This window comes from Maylandia zebra, linkage group LG2 (genome assembly GCF_041146795.1).
Source record: "Maylandia zebra isolate NMK-2024a linkage group LG2, Mzebra_GT3a, whole genome shotgun sequence".
NCBI lineage: Eukaryota > Metazoa > Chordata > Actinopteri > Cichliformes > Cichlidae > Maylandia > Maylandia zebra.
In genome coordinates this window covers 7,753,421-7,772,500 of record NC_135168.1, presented here as the reverse complement: position 1 = coordinate 7,772,500, position 19,080 = coordinate 7,753,421, and the positions used below count along the sequence as shown (strand labels likewise).

At 43.2% G+C, this 19,080-nt stretch overlaps 1 long non-coding RNA gene across 1 annotated transcript in view; it reads left to right on the top strand.

Annotated features, from left to right (window-relative positions):
* LOC143420732 (uncharacterized) overlaps positions 1-19,080 on the top strand; it is a 441,774-nt gene that overhangs the window by 395,706 nt on the left and 26,988 nt on the right. The gene's annotated exons all lie outside the window — the stretch shown is intronic.

Below are 19,080 nucleotides of genomic sequence, written 5' to 3'. Positions count from 1 at the left end.
TCAAGACTCAAACCAATCATCAAGCAAAGACAACAGGGATCATTTGTTTCTGTTTATTTAGCATTCACAGCATTTGTAGTTGCCTTCTGTGCAGGGGAAGTCCACGCACACTGTGTGGTACCGCCATCCGCAGAAGGTGCATTCAACCTCTGTAAGAGAAACGAGGTTGTCTGAGACTGAAATGATATTAACTAAAGAAGTGGTGATTTGTAAAACTTCACATTTTGATCCGGGACGTACTCTGCATAAAAACAAGCGCTCACTCTTCCTGCTCAACAAATGACAAGGGCGGAGCCTTATACCACGTGATACAGAAGCTGTGCCGTGTGATGCTAAAATTAGCAGGGAAAAAACAACGGAGAGCACGTCAGGGATGACGAGAAAGTGACAGGAGAAAATCCGTCCCGGTCAACCACCCAAACATCAATAACGGGAACCTTAGACAGCGCTTCCCTATACACGTCGAACTGATATTCACTAAAGAAGTGGTGATTTGTAAAACTTCAAGTGTATGATAAGGTGAAAACAAATACACAACTGCATGTCATGTAGTTGAAGGTTTTTTTTCTTTTGGAAGACCAGAAAACACTGAAAGTTACAAATTAGTCCTTTATTTATCCAGGTAAAAAAAAATCTCATTGAGATTAAAAATCTCATTTCCAAGAGAGACCTGGCGTCATGGCAACACAAGTCACATACCACACAGGTATATAACATTTAAAACAAACACAATATCCCAACATGTGTAACAAATGTATTGTGCTTGAAACAAATTCAGAATAGGTGATAAAGCAGCTGCACATGTGTGTCACGAGTAAATCTGGCTGTATAACAAACAGAAACAAGTGATGCTGCTGTCTTTGCTCAACGGTTGGTTTGAGTCTTGACAATCCACATTGCTGCCATCTTTCAATATGTTGAATGCACCAGTGTAAGTGCAGCCACTCAGACTCAATGTGTTCATAGAAACAGGTGCAGATGTGTCACGAGTTCATCCAGCAGTAGCTATGGCACTTGGCCACAGGGGGCAGCAGTGGACTGACCTGCATTCGAGACTGCTCCAGCTGCTCTGTGACAGTCAGTAGATCTGCTACAAATTGCAGATCATATGCAAGTTTTGGAAATGACATTATAAATATTCTTAACTTAGCCACGGCAGCATTGTTGATGTATTACCTATATACTACAAATTATTCCACCTGCTGAAAAGTGGATCTAATGTGGGCGGACTCACACTTAGCAAATAAACCTGTGATGTGAGAATGTAATCAAACTGTTGATCAGAGGCAAAGTAATTTAAAGTTTATGATGCTATCGTCTAATGTTAGCTGACATGATGTTAGCTTGTAAACTTATGTTGTTGTCTGGGTCTCATGTCTGATCTGATGATAATAACTGTGACAACACAGAGATTAAATAAAGGACGTTGGTGGGACTTCTTATGTTAGAACTACAACTTCAGTTAAGGAGTGAGACGTAAGGTGACAAGGAGAATGAAGAGAATGAGAAAGAAGTAACTGGGAAGAGAAAATGAAAACAAAAATTTGAAATGATCAAATTTGTGTTAACAGATGATGGTGATTTTAAAAATTCAAGTAATTTAAAGGTTTTATCCTGTTTGTTGTTGTTTTTTTCATATTCTTCTATTTGCAAGAGGTTATTAATAAAACAGGTTCTCTTTCTGGTTTCTCTTTTTGGACGCACTCTCTACAGCTTATCACATCCAAAATGGCGGATGTCAAGTACAAAACCTCGACAGAAACAATCAGCAAGAATTTTAGCATCAGTCCAAAATAAAACTGTCCAACTACAGAGTTTTAAAATCCAACTAAACTATGAACAGAGATCTTTTACAAATAGGCTATTGATGAGATGACAGTGGTAACAAAAACGTACACATCCGCGCACACAGACAAAAAGGCGGGAGAGCGTTTAACGGTCGACCTCATGAGTCCGTTACCGTGAACTATGGAGCGGCAGATTTGTGCTGGAACTGAGCTGCACACAGCTGATGTTAGCCAGGAAACATTACACACTGCTAACGTTACCTTCACACGGAGCTCCACACGGAGACGATCAGCGTCAGGCACAAACACCAAGTTCAGAAAAGAGGAACTTTGAGCAGGAAGGAAAGAGTCAGAGCGGCGTTTGAGGACACGTTTACAACCACGAACATCAGAATCTGTCTGTGCTGCATTCAAGTGCAAGTTGGAAACTCACTAATCTCTGTCATGTTGTCCAAAGATGATTTATTTCTGCTGGTTTTCTTGTTTGAAACACAAACATGTGTCAGCACTTTGTTGTTCTTCACCCTGCAGCATTTGAATATTTCAGGAGTAAACTGATCATAAATTCATGAAGTCATGACTGAAAGTGCAGACTGAGAGTGGATCACATGATGTTTGAGGTGTGTCATGTGACATGTTCAGTATTGTCACACATGTCTAGATTGTCCCTGATATCATAACTGCTCAAACACTGATGATTATATTTGAAGAATTATTCCTGATGGCAGCAAAGTTTGATTGGAGCTCTCTGTCTGTGCTGATTTGTCGCCCTCTGGAGGTCAAAGCACAAACTGCATGATGTCACTGTAACCACCACAGTGACAGGAAGTGTTTTTAAATGATGAAATATGTCAGTGATGCTGATAGTGTGTTCATCACAGACGTTCAGGCTTCATGTTGACATGAATCAAAGCTTTTATTCAGCAACTTTAACAGAAGGATCAGAAAAATAAAACTATACAGCACAGTGATGCTGACTGAAGCCACAGCATTAAACTAAACAAGCATCTGATCATCTTTAACAACATCTAATAAATAATGACAACTATTTACTCCTGTATTTCCTACAATAAAGCCTGTTCAGATATTTGTTGCTGATGGAAATGTAAAAGGCTCCCAGGAACCAAAGGACCAAAACAGAGGCAACAGTCACAGCTGCAAAGGATCCCCTAACACATAAACTGGTTCGAAGATATTTTCTAGCTCTGCAGAGGAGCTTGATTGCACGGACAGTAAAAAGTGGATTCAATAACAGCAGCGAGCGCTGAGTGATATAACGGTGCTGCGAGCAGCAGTGCAAAGGCTCACACAGAGACAGCAGCTACACTGTGTGTGGATGTGATCCACAGTCACAGCTGTGGGTTTCAGTCAGTGTGTCTCTAACTTCATGGTCACATTTCAAAGCTTATTGGAGCCAGAAGATGTTCAAGTAAAAGATTTATTGCTGTACTCGTCTACCAGGATAACAGGAGGTTCATAAAGCTGTGTAATACTTCAGCTTTCCATCATGCAGTAGTAGTTGTGTCCCTTTGTGTTTATTAGTGTGTTCACACGTCTACTTTAACTTCACTCTGTAATGAAAGGATTCAAATCACTGATAAATACATACATGCTGACTCTGAGTCTCAGTGAAGGAGGAAAGGATGGATGAAGGCAGCCTAGTGTGGGTCATGTGTGTCCAGCAGTCATCCAGGGCCTGGATCCATCTGTAACAGGAAGACAAAGTCCAGCCTGTAATCATCCTATCAGGCACAGCGTTTCCATCCAGCATCCTGACGACGCTAACAACCTGTCAAACGTCTCCTCTGGTCCACAGAAGTCACACTTCCTGTGTCATGTTTACCTTTTTAAGTGTGCTATTCAAGCCTGTGTGACCAACTCTGACTCTCCAGATTCCATCCTGGTCTCTGCTGCAGCTTCTTCTACACGACTGTTTTCTGTATAATAATATCTGCCTTTCCCGTCTCTGTCCCAGTGTGCCTGCCACTCGTCCTTCATCTTTACCTTCATTATACTCTTCACCTCACTTTCACTGTATTTTATAGTCAAACCTGCACGACTTCTTCTTGCTGCACCTTTTTAAACTTATCGTCCTGTTCATTGCATCAACACCGATATTCACAGGGAGCCATAAGAAATCCACTTCTATCCCTCTGTGTTTGATTCTATACAGTAAATGAAGTATATCAAAAACAATATGTTGCCTAGAGTCTGAAGACATATCACCTGTGCTCACTAGCACGCTGCTAGAGTCCCAGCAAACCACATACCTCCATATTAGTGCGTCCTCCACCCAGTTCAAGCCAGTAACATCACTACCAGCTCCCAGTATAAACTGCCACATCATCTGTAATTCTTTTACTCATCACCAAACTTATTTGTGGGAGAACAAATGCAGCAGCCGTTCTTTTATCTGACAGTGTTGACGCATCAGTAAATATCCTCACATGACCTGAGGACTTTCCCACTATATGAACCTGCTTTTAGTCGCCCCTCCTCCCTCGCCACAAGCTTCCTTTACAACATAACTTATAAAAAACAACTTTATTGACAATCAGCAATAACAATTACAGACAGTCTAGAAGAAGAATCACATGATCAAGGAGCAGAAGTTTATGGTTTTAATAGCTTTTACATTTTGGGAAAGTTTTAAAAACATTGTTTGGTTTTCTTTCTAAAGCGTTGAAAGGACGGCTTTGCATCAGAAAAGTAAGATCAGCAAATGAATCCATTAAAGTTCTTTTGCCTTGTTTGCAAAAGAAGCCAAACAACATTTGTGTTACAAAGAGAGACTTCAGAACAGATCAAAGATCACAAACATCAGGCACTGATGGAAACAGCCAAACACAGAAACAGAGGCACCAGCAGGTGAAGGAGGCCTGTTGTAGAAATGACTCTGAGTGCTCAGGTAGAAACGCATGAAGAACCAGTGCGTCTAATATTTGGAAACCAATCTGTGTTTGAGCGTCCTGGATGAAACACAGATCATGTTGCAGAGCGAGGACGTCGTCTTTCCTCCCGAGTGTGTAACTACAGGACGTGTGCAGAAGGTTTAATCGTCCTCCTGACAGTTACTGATGAACGAGTCCTTCAGGGAGGCTCCAGGATCACTGTGGCTTTTACCAGCTGCTGCTAAACTGAGAGGTGTTGCTGCTTCATGTGTGAAGATGTCTGCATGGCTTTAACAGTGCAGACGTTCCTCATGTGCACCCATTTCATATGTTTTATTGTGATGTTTAGTAACATCTGCTTCGCTCCTTCAGGCAGACGATAAAGTGAGCTCAGCCTTAAACATGTGGAGAGAACGTTTGACCGACAGTCCTGGGACGACTGCAGAACAATGGTTTGTTTTTAATGATAAAGTTTCATAATGGAAATAAATGCTGAGCCTGTTTCATGATGTTGGCCCTGCAGCATCAGGCAGGATTAATACTGTAACAAACGTGTGTCACAGTTATAATGACTTTAAATGAAGACTTGGGTTGGATGGAGATGTCAGCTGGATTTGTGCTGACTGTCACTTTAAATGTTTTCAGTTCAGCTTCTAAATCTACTTTTGTATAATGTTTGCTGAGTTTTGCACTTCATGACGCTTTTAAGAAGAGCCAATAAATCCTGACTTTACACAAAAATAAAGGTTTAATGTGTTTAGTGTGACAGTGGAGGAGAGCGCACATAATAAGAGTCATTAACAGAATGGTGACAATTATAATCTGTCTCATTTTAGGAGCAGCTCACAGGCACAACAGACTACAGAGCAATCAAAGCACCAGTTAAACGTCCATGTGACCGGCTTACAGCCAATGAACAATCAGTCCCCACTGTCCCCACCAACATCACTGTACTGGAAAGACTGTGCTGCCATGGTCAGAGATGAACTGGTACTAAAATGTAAGGCAGCTGATGTGTGTGGCCTTAGCAGCACAAATGCATCACGGCTGCAACGCTGCAGTGTGTTTAAACATTTGAACATTTCTGTGGCTTCAAACCAGCAGCTGCTCTGTACTCAGTCGTGTTTGTGTGTCTGTCAAAGTGATTGTTGTCTTTAAAAAGCCTTTTGTGTTGAGTTTTGTGAGCAGTGCCGAGCTTCTCTGTAGTCTAAGCTGAGTCGATATATTTGATTCCATGTTTGGTGTGATTTTCAAAGTCAGCAGCAGCAAACGCTGAACAAGCAAAGTTTGGGCCCATCAGAGACAGCAGTGGACCTGCTGACCTGTAGGTGTTGGAGGTGTTTGTGTGCAGCTGTGGGTCAGTCAGCTTTATTTCACTTATCCATGACAGAGCGCTGTTAGCTGTGAGTTAGCATCCACTGAGCTGTTTCATCTACTCTGTCACTGCCAGCAAGCAGAGCCCAGGGTTGGCTTCATAAGCTGGACGTGGCCTTGCTCAAGGGCACTTTAGCAGCACGTTCCCAGCAGTAACAGAGGGATTCAAACTGGTGACCCTGGAGTAGGAATCACCCAGAAAAGTCACCTTATGCCAGAAGTTTTAGTGAGACGGGAACAACATTACAGCTCTGATGTCATTGACCTGTGCAGTGAGGACATATTGAACTGTGAGGACACAGCTTATAGGTTCAACACTGACCCTGGGTCAGCATGTGCAGGTGACATGGTGTTGGTGTCACCACTACAGACAGCTCAGGTTCAACTGGTTCTTCTTTGATTTGCTTCTATAGCACCAAGGTTGACACCAGTCTGGTCCAGTTAGCATCTGAATCCATAAACGTGTGAGCTCGTCCCACCAGAGGACGTCAGCATCATGGGGATAATGTCTACAGCAGGAAAACACAGGGACAGTTGGGTTTGCTGCACATCTGGAACACACAGTTAGCTCAGATATGTTCATGTCGCTAACACCAATACAGCGACTGAGTGCTCTATAGCAGCTAATGCTAACAACTGTAACACTGCTGTTTGTCATGGTTTTCAGACCAAATGATAACAAAACGTTGGGAAAAGTGAAATATTGGAACATGAAATCATAAATTATTACATTTAAACAACAATAATACAGCTAAATTCCCCCTGTTGGCTCATAAGCTGCTCACCTGGATGCTACATCAGTGCAGTCCTCTCTGAACATTAGATAATCAACACACACACACTTATTGTTGAGAGGCTGACTTCACTAAACTCACAGAAACTCTTAAGAAGCTCCTCAAATGATGACTTTGGAGTTTTGTGTTACTGTCAGTGTATAAAAGCTAGAAAAGGAAGAAAAGCAGGAGAAATGATCAAAGTGCTGCTGTGTGCAGGAAGAACTACAACATGTTAGTGAGAAACACAAACAGGGTGTGAAACACACTCCAGAGGAAACGCTGTGTGCAGGCTGTCTGTGACTTCCTGTGTCTCTGCCACAGACTGGGACAGACACCAGTGAAACCAGTCACTGTGGTCATGTGCTTGTAGCCAGCAGCCTGTGATGTGAGGCTGCTTGAGTCAGTCGTCTGCTTCCACCATGTAAACCTTGGTGTCTCCTACATGCACAGATGTTTCCTACAGACTGTGCTGCTCCAGCTGTCACACAGATGTTGAATCAGCAACATCTGCTGTCACGTGCTCCCTGGTCCCACAGATAACAGGCTGCATACAAGAGGCTCACCTCTGCTACCTGCTGCTCCACTCCCCATCGCTGTTTTGGCCACGCCTCCCGTTGGTCAGCAGGTAAAGGTGAAGCCTGGGACATGGAAGCCTTTACAGCAGAGCTTCATGGGCCTGTCCAGCAGCAGGCTGAGGAGAGAAAGGTGACAGAGTTCGCTGTTACAAACAGTTTCTCAGCTTTGATCTAAAAGAGCTTCTTTCCTGTTAAAGCAGCTGAGAGTGAGCACATGTTCTCCCCCTGAGGTTCTCATGACAGAGGAAGAACTCACAGCTGAGGAGGACCAGGATCTCCATCCACTCACAGTCCCTGCAAACAAAACCACCATTTGAACTTTAACATTTGTTGTCAGTTCTTGTGTCACTCAGCACATCTCAGCTGTTCCTCTGAGTTGCTTCTGAAAGTCTTCCTGTGATTGGCTGTTCACAGACACATGACTACATGAATCAGCTCCACATGTTCTCAGCAGCAACATCTGGGCAGCTGTGACAGGTTAAAGACAACATGTTTCTAAGTGCAATTAGAAGAAGAAGCCAGTAAAGACGCGTCTGTGATGCAAAGCAACAGAAGAGCAACGTGAGCCACAGTAAGTGATGGAGGATGAACTGGTCCTGTCTCTGTTGGTGGGCTCGTATACTGGCAGGAAGGAAGCTTCTCTGGGATTTCTCAGGCTTTTCCCCGCAGCACGCCGTGTGATAAATACTCACAAATACTCACAAACGTGTCGTTTCATGCGTCGGTCAAACACTCGACGTCCAGCTGGAAACACTTCAGGGAAGTTCATCTGCCCGAGATTCAGAAAAGTCACAGAAAATGTCAAATTGTTGTGATATAGATGTTTATCAAATCAAATCACTTTTGTTGTCACATCACATGTGCAGGTACACTGGTACAGCACATGTGGGTGAAATTCTTGTGTGCGAGCTTCACAAGCAACAGAGGTGTGCAGGACGATAGGATATGATCATGGTCACAGCGCAGCCCCAGTGATGTTAAACACAGAGGGTTCAAACCTGTCGTTGCTTCATCAGTGTGGACGTTTAAAGATGGATGTAACCATTTAATTATGGTTACATAATTAATTATGTAATTAATTATGCAATGGGAGACAATGGGAGACAATGGGAAACAATGGGAGGTCGGACCTCCACGCGCTCTCCGGACAAAGACGCCGTAAAAAATGTAATAAAGAACACCAAAAAAAAGTTTCTGTAGAGTTAACGGCTCTGCGTTTCCAACAGAGGGAGGGAAATCTGGAGGATGTTTATTTTAAAAACCCTTATACATCAGGTTCTTGTTCTCTGCAGCTTTCAGCAGAATTTCCTCACCAATGTGGTAGTAGTGCAATCTCAAGATGATGGGCCGAGGAAGATGACTTTGTTTGGGGCGCTGGCGATTCACTCTATGTGCTCGATCGATGAGTGGCTTCTCCTCGAGAGATAGCGCCTCCGCCAACAGGTGTGAACCAACTCAGTCATCTTGGGTCCCTCTGTGCCTTCTGGTATTCCTGCAGTTCTTAAATGATTCCTCCTGGAGTGCCTCAAGAGCTCCACATCTCTCATCTAACTTCTTTACCTCCGCAGACAAACGCTCCACAGTGGCCTGGAGAGTGGCGATGGTGTCAGAGTGGTTCGAGGCACAGTCCTGCAGTTCAGTCAAAGTGTTATCATGCCTGGCCACGTCGCTTTTTATGTCCGAAATTGAGGGCTGGATGCTCTGGTTCAAGGATGATATCTCGCCTCCTATGGTGGTAGAAATCTCTAATATGCAAGTGTCCAGTGCTAGTTAGTTAGTTCTAGTTCTAGTGGTTAGTGGGGCTTTATTTGATGATTCTAGTGTGTGTTACATTGTTGTCATATTGTTGAGTCGCAGAGCTGCACAGTGTTACAGTTTCTGTAGAGTCTGGTATAAGGAACTCAGATCCCTCTGTGAATAATGTTCACTGAAACTGATCTGTAGTTAATGAACTAGTCAGGATTTACACTAGAGAATGTTTCTGCCATTACATGGCCTGTATTTGTAGAGCGCTTTACTCGTCCCTAAGGACCCCAAAGTGCTTTACACATCCAGTCATCCACCCATTCACACACTGGTGATGGCAAGCTTGTAGCCACAGCCACCCTGGGGCGCACCGACAGAGGCGAGGCTGCCGGACACTGGCGCCACCGGGCCCTCTGACCACCACCAGTAGGCAACGGGTGAAGTGTCTCGCCCAAGGACACAACGACCGAGACTGTCCAAGCCGGGGCTCGAACCGGCAACCTTCCGATTACAAGACGAGCTGCCAACTCTTGAGCCACGATCGGCCCACATATTGTTGTCTTTTGTTGCAGACACCAAGTGTTGAGATCCTGTCTCAACCTCCTACATTCTTCCAGCAGGTTACACATTATTTTTTGTATTTGGAATCAAATATATGTGTCAGTTGGGCCTAGTGCAGGGGTCAGCAACCTTTAACACCCAAAGAGCCTTTTGGACCCGGTTTCCACGCAAAGGGTCAGGGTTCGGGAAAACACTGGGAGCCGCAAATACTTTGTGACATCTAAAATGAAGATAACACTGTGTATATTGTTTTTACCTTTATGCTTTGTGTGAACAACTACAGTGTGTTGCTTATGAAATCCATGAAGTGCTACAGAGAAAATTACATTTGATTTATGTAATGAACACATTTTGAGCTCTTAAAGAAATATAACAAAGGAAAGCTGAACTACAATGATCCATGTAGCAAACACAAACTGTTATATCGCCTTTGGGCTTTTGGAGCCTTGACCTGACTTTTAAAAAAAGCGCGTTCATGCAAACATCGTCGGGTCTGCCGTGATATGTTTACAACGGGACTTCTGCTCCTGAACCTCTGCGCACAGCGTCTGCAGGTCGGGGCTGTACGAAGTCACTTTATCTCTACAGGACTGTAAGCTGTCGTCTGTGAGGCGTGAGCGTGTTTGTTTGAACACAGTTCACGGTGGAGAACAGCTGCTGACATAATGTGGATCCCAAGATCCATAACTGGCCTACCTGGGGCTGAAAGTCTCCATAAATGCAGGCGTTTCGGCGGCTACACCGGCTTCCACGAGTGTGACGCTTATTTTGAGAAAATAATAGAATATAAATGTATTTTTATATTTCAATATCACAATAATCTTCCAATGTAGAACTACAAGTTAAAAAAGAAGTAACATAAATCAAATCCACTTCAGCTAAATACTTCTCATTTATTTCCATCTTACATGCTGTGACTGCAGCCATTCCCACATCTCTGTGAATGGGACTCATGGACATGGATCAGTGGTTGTTGATCAATGGTCCTGAGAATCTGCATAATTAAGATGAAGGAACGGAGCTCCCAGCCCATCGTTCCTGCAGCTGCTTTCAGTCTTTATGCAAATGTCCTGTTTGTAAGACTGAAACCTGCAGCTGAGACTGAAGACGTCACCTGATGATGACGACACGTTTCTCCCACAAAACGCTGCGTCCAGATGAACAGAAGCAACAGACTCACTTTCCTGGATGATTGAGATGCATCAAGACTTCATTGTGTGTTACTTCTCATTCAGCACAGACACATTATTCCTGTTAGGTCATGTCAGCTGTCACTCAGTACAAGCACAACTGTGAACAACACAAACTTCTCTTCAATGTGTCACAGAAACACTAAGTGTGAGAGCCTGTATGACACACAGGACAGACTGTAAGCTCTGCTGGCTGCACAGCACTTTGTAGCAGTTTTCCAACATGTCCTCCACCCGTGATGTCAGTGGTGGGACCCCAGTCACAGCACTCAGCACCACCTCCTTTAAATGGATTTTATAGCAGTTCCTCCCGTTACTCGGTGCAACGCTTCTTAAATGTGTTTTTGCAGGATAAAACACAGCAGGTGGTGTAGAGAGGACGTCAGCTGACGGAGCAGAGGGATGCAGACTGTGGATAAATGACAGAGTGAGAGGAGAGCAACCATGACAGAAGCACAGGTGTGGCAGATAGAAGTGGCTTTATAGACACTTATTGTCAGTCCTCGTGCATGCTGTGGAAATAAGTGTCTGTGTCATGAGGTGACATGTGAGCTTATCTTTGGTCAATAAAGCTGAACGACCAGTTTTCACTTTGCTTGTTACGCTTGTTTAGTGACGTCTGGGTTTCTGTGGAGCCCGAATTTTGATGAGTTCTGGTGAAATCATCTGAGATCATCTGAGCATCGGTGAAGAGTCAGCAGAGAAAGTGTGGGACAGAAGTTTGCTTTGGACACATGGACTGAAATCAAAAAGGAACAAACAGGATTTCCAATGGACAGTATGGAGAAGTGAAAGTACACAAAGGCTGTGCTGGAACACGTGTGTTACACTTTTTGACAGCTGAGAACAAAACACAATATTTTGCATCATCTCTGCAGTGTCTCTTCTTTCCTCTGCTGTTGTGCTTTTAGCTCCAAACTGTTTCAAATGGTTTGTCAGCAAGCTGACCTCTGACCTCTGCAGTACTAACTCCTGACCCGTACAAAGAGCGGGCGTTTCTGACCTTTGACCTGCAGCTGTATGTCTCTCAGTCTCAGTTCTTCTCTCCGTCACTGATGGAGCAGGTGTAGTTGCTGCTGACAGTCAGTCGTTTGTTTTCTCAGAGTGAGGCTGAAGTCTGAACTGTTCAGAGCATCAGGTCTCATCAACGTGCGCTGCTGTAACGCCGCTTTGTCCTCTGAGATCACCAGGTATGAAACCTGAGTGCTGACAGAGCAGCATGTTCCCCCTCATTCACCTCCACCACCACAGCCAAGGCATGCTGGGAAACTGAGGACACACAGACGGAGAACTGAAGTGTCTGCTGTGTGTTCATCTCAGAGTCCTCACAGGTGACACATTAGCTCCAGAACACCAAGCCAGGTGTTTGAAGCCTGACAGGGATTCTTCCCATCCAGAGGGAGGATTTAGCTGCACAACAATGAACATTAGTGTGTAGTTTAGAAACACAGACTGTGCCTGCACTGCATCTAGTGAAGAAAAGTGTTACTGCCAGAGAACCAGGCTCCTTTAAAGCAGCTGATATTAAGGTTGAAAAATCAACAATAAGCTGATGAAATCAACGTTTCACAAAATGGTCAGCAGCTAAAATCTGGAGCCGTTCTTTGGTGGTAATTAACAGTTTGTTCTTGTTAGCTAATTATGTCATTAAAGGTAGCAGCAGAAGCCTTGTGTTGAAAGCCCATTCACTCACACATTCACACAGTATGTGTGTGTCTGTGTTACACTGTGGACATCCCTTCTGTTGGAGCGCCATCTTGTGGCAGGTTTAAGAAATGTTCTTCTTGTAAATCCAAACTGATGCACCTCCATAGCAGACTGTGGAGGCTTTCAGTGACATGAAGACTTGATTTATACTGTCATATTCTCCTGTTACACAAAGCACAGCACGCTGAACATGGATGAACTGAAACTCCCAGCATCTGACTGAGGAAAAGCACAAATCATTCTCACACTGACTCCTGCTTGATTTTAGATTTGCTTTCAAATCCTCACACTTTCATATGAAGCACTAAATGGGCTCCAGACTGTTTATCTCAGCTTCCTGTCAAACACACTGCTGCTCACACCGAGGCTCAGTTTACTCCTCCAGCCTGGCTTAACCTGCTGTCTGTTAAAAACAGTCCCACACTCCTCTGTTTAATCCTTCTGATCAGACTCTTTGATTTTGTATTGTTTTTACCTGAAGTTGTGTTTTTGACATGGTTCTGTCTGTGAAATAAAGCTCACACACACACTGCTACAGTCCTTCATACACTTAGAAACGAAGCTGCTCCTTTCCTCAGTGCTGACACATAAAGAAGAGTTGGTTTTATATCCAACACGTCTCTGTTCCAGAAAACAGCTTCAGCAGCCTCTGAGTCTGAACTTGGAGTTGGTTATAAGCCACAGGCCTGTGTGCACAGCAATGAGGAAATATAATGCAGTAAGTGAAACATGGATGTGTGGAACAGATTATCCCAAAGGTTGATTCTGTTCATCTGGACGTTCTCAGTGAAACATTTGGTCTCTCGGTCAGGTGACTCCTTTAGTCTCAGCTGACTGCAGCTTTCCAAACCTTTGTCACTGGATCACTCACTTCATCTCCAACGTGTCCCTGACACAGACAGCTGGAGCCGTTACAGCAAAATCATTGATCATCGTTTTTAGAACATTAGCTGGTGTTGGTGGGCAGGCTAGCAGTGCTAATTGTTAGCACTAGTTCTGCTGCTCTCCCTTTGTCTCTGTTATTGTTGGTCTTTAGTGAACAATAGAAAGTGTCTTCATGAGACTGTTGCCTAATGTTCAAATGTAGATAACACCACCTGCACCAACCTGTTACACAGCACAACCCTCTGGTGTAGCTTTGGCTGGAGCACATATTGGCAGCTCCAGTGACATCACCACTCCATGGTGACATCATCTCTACAGACTGTGGCTGTTACATATCCTCACCTGGTAATAATAAGACTGTCCTCAGCTGCACACAGCTCCAAGATGAACAAACTGAAGTAAATACAAATTAGAGTTACGATAGATTGAAATCTTGTAATCAGAGCTAATTCTTAGTGAAACTCTCACAACATCATATCCTGATCCTGGGTTAGTGTCTCGGTCTCAGATCACAACATCAGCACAGGCTTGGCTTGGGTGAGGTATTGAGTGGTTCTTGTCCATGACAGCTGCAGGTACAGTGCCATCAGCCATGCTGCACCACATGTCTGCCCAGGAACATTAGTGTGGCTGAGTCTCATGTAAACATTGTGCTAAAGTGGTGGGAAAGTGGCTGCAAGCTGGCTGCACTGTGTCCAATACTCTCAGTATGATATCCACAAACCTCTGAGTGTCACAGAGTGGGCCTGTGCTCAGCTCACTGTGCCCCATTCAATTCTACTTGCATAGTTTTACAAGTAAAATTAAAAGTTGCTCAATGATAAGTTATTGTAGTAACAACTAAGTCCATGGTCATTATTTGTTAATAGTAGCTTAAAGCTTCTGCACCAATCATGGAGCAGCAGGTTTAGAGCATGTGGATCTACAAAAGTAAGTCCCAGTAAGATGGGCTGAGCCTTACATACTAGAAGAAACATGTCATTCCCAGCAGATGAAGCGCCCTTTAAAGCAGGATCTCACTTTAAACCTAAAGAACTTGCTATGAGCATGCAGTGCATTCATGGTTATTATTCATACGATTGTGGGGAGCTAATAAAGTGCAACTATCACATTACATTTTATTATTAAATTGTTGTTAACAATCCCTTCACTTCTGCTTATCTAATTCATGGTTGCAGGATGGCTGACAGCTTCCATTAGGCAGGAGGTAATGTCCATTCTGGCCACAGTGCAACCCACAATGTGTAACTGACACTATTATATTGCATTATGTCACATTGTTACATCTTTTTAATAAATGATGACAGTCAGCTGAATTTGCTGCCCCCTTGGTGGAGGACATCAGGATCAGCAGCTCCATCACAAACACCACAGAAGAAGAACAACACTGGATCAGATTATCTGGACGTGTTTGACAGGGACAGTGTTCATGTTCATGGACATCAGGACAAAAACAGACGATGGAAACCTGCCAGATTTGAGCTAAACTGCTCGTTTCCATGTGTAGTCCCTGGGAGGTCACATGACCAACAAAGACACACAAGCTGTGTCCCAAAACGTCGGCTGCATCCTCCGGAGGCCGCATTTGAAGGCCGATGACGTCACAGCCAGGCGACGAAGGCTGTCCCGATTCCTCGACTCCTTCAAATGCGTCCTTCATTCCCCCGAGTTTGAAGGATGGGTCGGGTGTGTCCTTCGTGGCCCACCATATCCCAGAATTCATAGCGCGGCCCAGCCAAATTTCAGCTGCCAACAATAGCGGCCGCTACTAAGTTTTAAAATTTAACGAGGGAGTACTACTTACTTACAATGAATTCCTTACACTATATAATTTTCCCGTCAGTGTTGGGGAATTCTCAATGGTGCTTGGTGCCATACCCTCAGGGACTTTAATGTTATATAAAAACACTGACAGCTCAATATCTGCCTCAGTCACTCTCCCTGATCCAGCTGAGTCAGCAGTGGGAAAAATCTGCTTTTCACAGGAACTTGGTAACAGCAATAAGAGAAGACGTAGTTTATTCCAAGAAGATATCATGTCTCTCCCATATATAGAATATCTTACTGGAACCGACATGTTCCAGATATCACCTGGAAGACAGTCTGGATGATCCCATAAATATCTAATTGTGAACAAGGTGAAGGAAATCTCATATAAAATTCTTCATAAATGTGACCCAGCCAGTCACTATATGGTAACATTTAAAAGAGACATCAATACTAATTGAACTTTCTGTGGGGATCATCCAGAAACTGTGGCACATCTCTTTTGGTTCCTCTACACAGAGATTCTGGAAGAATTTAGCAGTTTTGTTATTGTCCATATTTTAAGGGAGTTTTCTTTACGATGGAAAATGTTTTATTCTGTTTCTTTAAGTTCCCCAGGAAGAATGATAAATGTTTTTTATAAAATATTTGTTAATACTTTTAGCTATTTTATATCCATAAATGTAAGTTTATTAATAAAACACCATATTTCTGCCTTTTTATAAGGATATGAATTGTACATACAATCAATTTCAGACTCAACCAACAAAAAGCCTCTCAGAACAATATTTATATGTTGATTTTTTTCGCCTCCTCATATCATCATTTTTTTACTCCTGGTTCTGTATGTTCATGTTCTGTTCTTTTGTAAACTTCATCTGTTTGTATGTTGTATACTCATTGTGTTTCAATAAAGTTCGATTTAAAAAAAGGTACGTTCTAAACGAAGCTTCAGACGTCACTGATCACGTGACTCTGGCCAAACGAATCAAGCCTCGACACGGTGCTTCTGAAGCAGCGCGTTGATCTTTCTGACACACGCACCGGAGCGTCAGCTTCAAGCGGACCATCACTACGTCTCACATCTAAAGGTGTCAAGGTAACTTTGAACTGAGTTCAGTCAATCTGGAGTTTTTCCAAGTTTTCTGTTGCTCTCTGTGAGAGAAGAGCGTTAAAGGCGGGGCTCTCCAGAGTCCAGCAAAACAGGAAACCACAGCTGGGTGTGTGTAAGTGTGCAAACCAATAGAATGCATCGTGGTGGGGGGGGGGCATCACGGGCAAGAAAAAAATAAAATAATCGGTCGTACCCATGCTTCCCCGACGTCATGCCAGCGCATATTGGGAAATTCGTAGGCACCGATCGGTTTTCTATCAGCCATTTGCTGGGAGTAAGGGCGCCCTCCGTTTGCGAGGTGCGCCTGCTGCTGGCGGCACAGGGAGGAGAGGGCGGGGCGGCGGGGAGTCTCTGGCTGGCTGGAGCGGCATCTAATAACCAACTCGCAAAACAAAATAAAAACAACAAACAGATATTATGATACAGACTTATAATCTGCACCCATGTTTTTTCTACATTCTATAAAGTGAGCGCGAGAGCCCTCGGTGCGCCTGCGCGCTGCTGAAGTCAAAGTAAACTTTATTGTCATCTCCGCTACAGACAGTCCAGCATATAGAGAGACGAGACGACGAGGCTGCAGTTACAGCGGTGCAAGTAAACAAACAATAAATATAAGAAGAGTAAGAAAATAAATCTACACTTTAGGACTCGGGGTAAAGGATCAATAACAATTTAAATTTATAATTTACAGTTTGATGATTTAAAGTCTCACACAACCCGTCAAAAGGGGCGGGGCCGGCTGCTTCCAAGTAGAGCACATTTCATTTATAATGATGTAAATCCAAGCCCATCATGGATTCACGATCTGAATCCTGGGTTGTGTGAAATCCCAGAAATCAACCTTAGACAAAGTGAATCTGTGAACTAAGGTGTAGGTCTGTTAGGCAGGGCCGTGCAGAGAGGTTTAAAGGGGCGGGTGCTCAAAGTTAAAAAGGGGCACATTGAACCAGGCTGGATAACAACAACACACTTTCATCAAGAATCTAATATGGGCAACAAGGCAAAGCAAACGTAGCCGATGCTTTACCTGATGGGTACAATGTTGCTGTTGAGGGGTTGCTGTGGATAGTGCTGGAGGGCAGGCAGGGCTGGACTGGGACAAAAAATCGGCCCGGGCATTTTGACTGGAGACCGGCCCACCAAAAATGTGACGTCATTCATGGATAAAACCGCAAAGGATTCTGGGAACTTTTGGCAAGCGGTACTAGCGCATACAGGCTTTCAATTGAACTCAGTCACACAGTGATAAAAAGAAACACAAAAAATGACAAGAAGCTGCTGTATTATTAACTGCAATAGCCGGTGTTGTGCCAAAAAGTGATTGTCTGCCAAAAACTGATTTCCGGTATTTGCAAAGAAACTGATTGCTCGTATTTAAATTGCTATAAATAACTTGTTGGGCTATAATATGTGAAACATATGTCAAATGCATCCCTCATGGATGACATAAAGTCATACTGAGCTACAAACAACATTAGTGTAACAAGGTAGAAGCCGCAATCAGTGTGTGGCAGTGACTTTTATATAACCTTTATTTATGCCGTAAAAAAAATCTAATTAACATTAAAAATGTATTTTTTAAGAAGTAGTTGGACAGCAGAAATGGCTCAAATATTACAAGTATTTTTCAACTACTAATTAATTACCGTTGAGCTCAAAGGTTATATTAATACACGGTTAACGAATGTGTATTTATGACGACGATTTGTGAGACGATGGTCTTTCGGTGCATTTCAAGGTCCTGCACCCATCCGTCAGTAAACTGTACCTGGGCTTGTTGCAGTGAGCTGAAGTTACTAAACTTCATGAGTGTATGCACTCACTCCAAGAACCGTATAATTATAAATCTGAGCGTGGTGAAAGTTGGGCAGCACGCTAACGTCTTTTGTCCCTCTGTGTGCTCGTAAGGGTCTGACCCTTTCACTCCTTTGATTTTTCCTCGTATCTTTTCTTTGTCTTTTCGTCGAGTCTGTCTTTGTACGGACCGGCATTGTTCTCCGTCGTTTTGTACATACCTTTTTTGTGCGGCAAAGAAAAAACAAGAAGGTATTGGAACCGGAGAATGAACGTTTTGCGGTGCTGCAATTGCAAATGCTTGTATTTGATGCGGTACTTGGATTGTTTTGCCAGGAGTTCCCGGCATGCAATGCGCAAAGTCACGTGGTCTGTCAATCGCTATAGGAAAAACCATAAAGCCTTTGCATGAAAACAACTGCTTTGATGTACACTGCCTTGTTGGTATATATGTATCAATCTAATAAAGTTAAACCTACACCATTCTCCCTATTCGGGATTTTAAACAGTACATAGCGGAAACAAAAAGACTGCTTGGTAGAGTTAACCTCCTGAACTATCTACAACACATGGTAGAAACCTGAAATTAAGACCAAGAACACTAGAGGTGAGACATGATCATTAATTAATATTAAAATTAATAAATGACAGATTTAGGGATATTTTCATAAAGTATTTATTTACCAAAACAATAGAAAACAGAATGGTAGCACAATATATTTTGTTAACACAGCAACCTTTAAATATGAAAGGAGACAGAGAAAGAAAGGTGAGAAAGAAGAATAAGAATAACACTTAATTGAGTTTTTGATGGCATTTTACACACAGTACTAATACAGTATCTAGAAAATATGGGAAAATACTGGCATCATATACAGTACTTACTTCTGAAGAAATTATATGGGACCCTGAA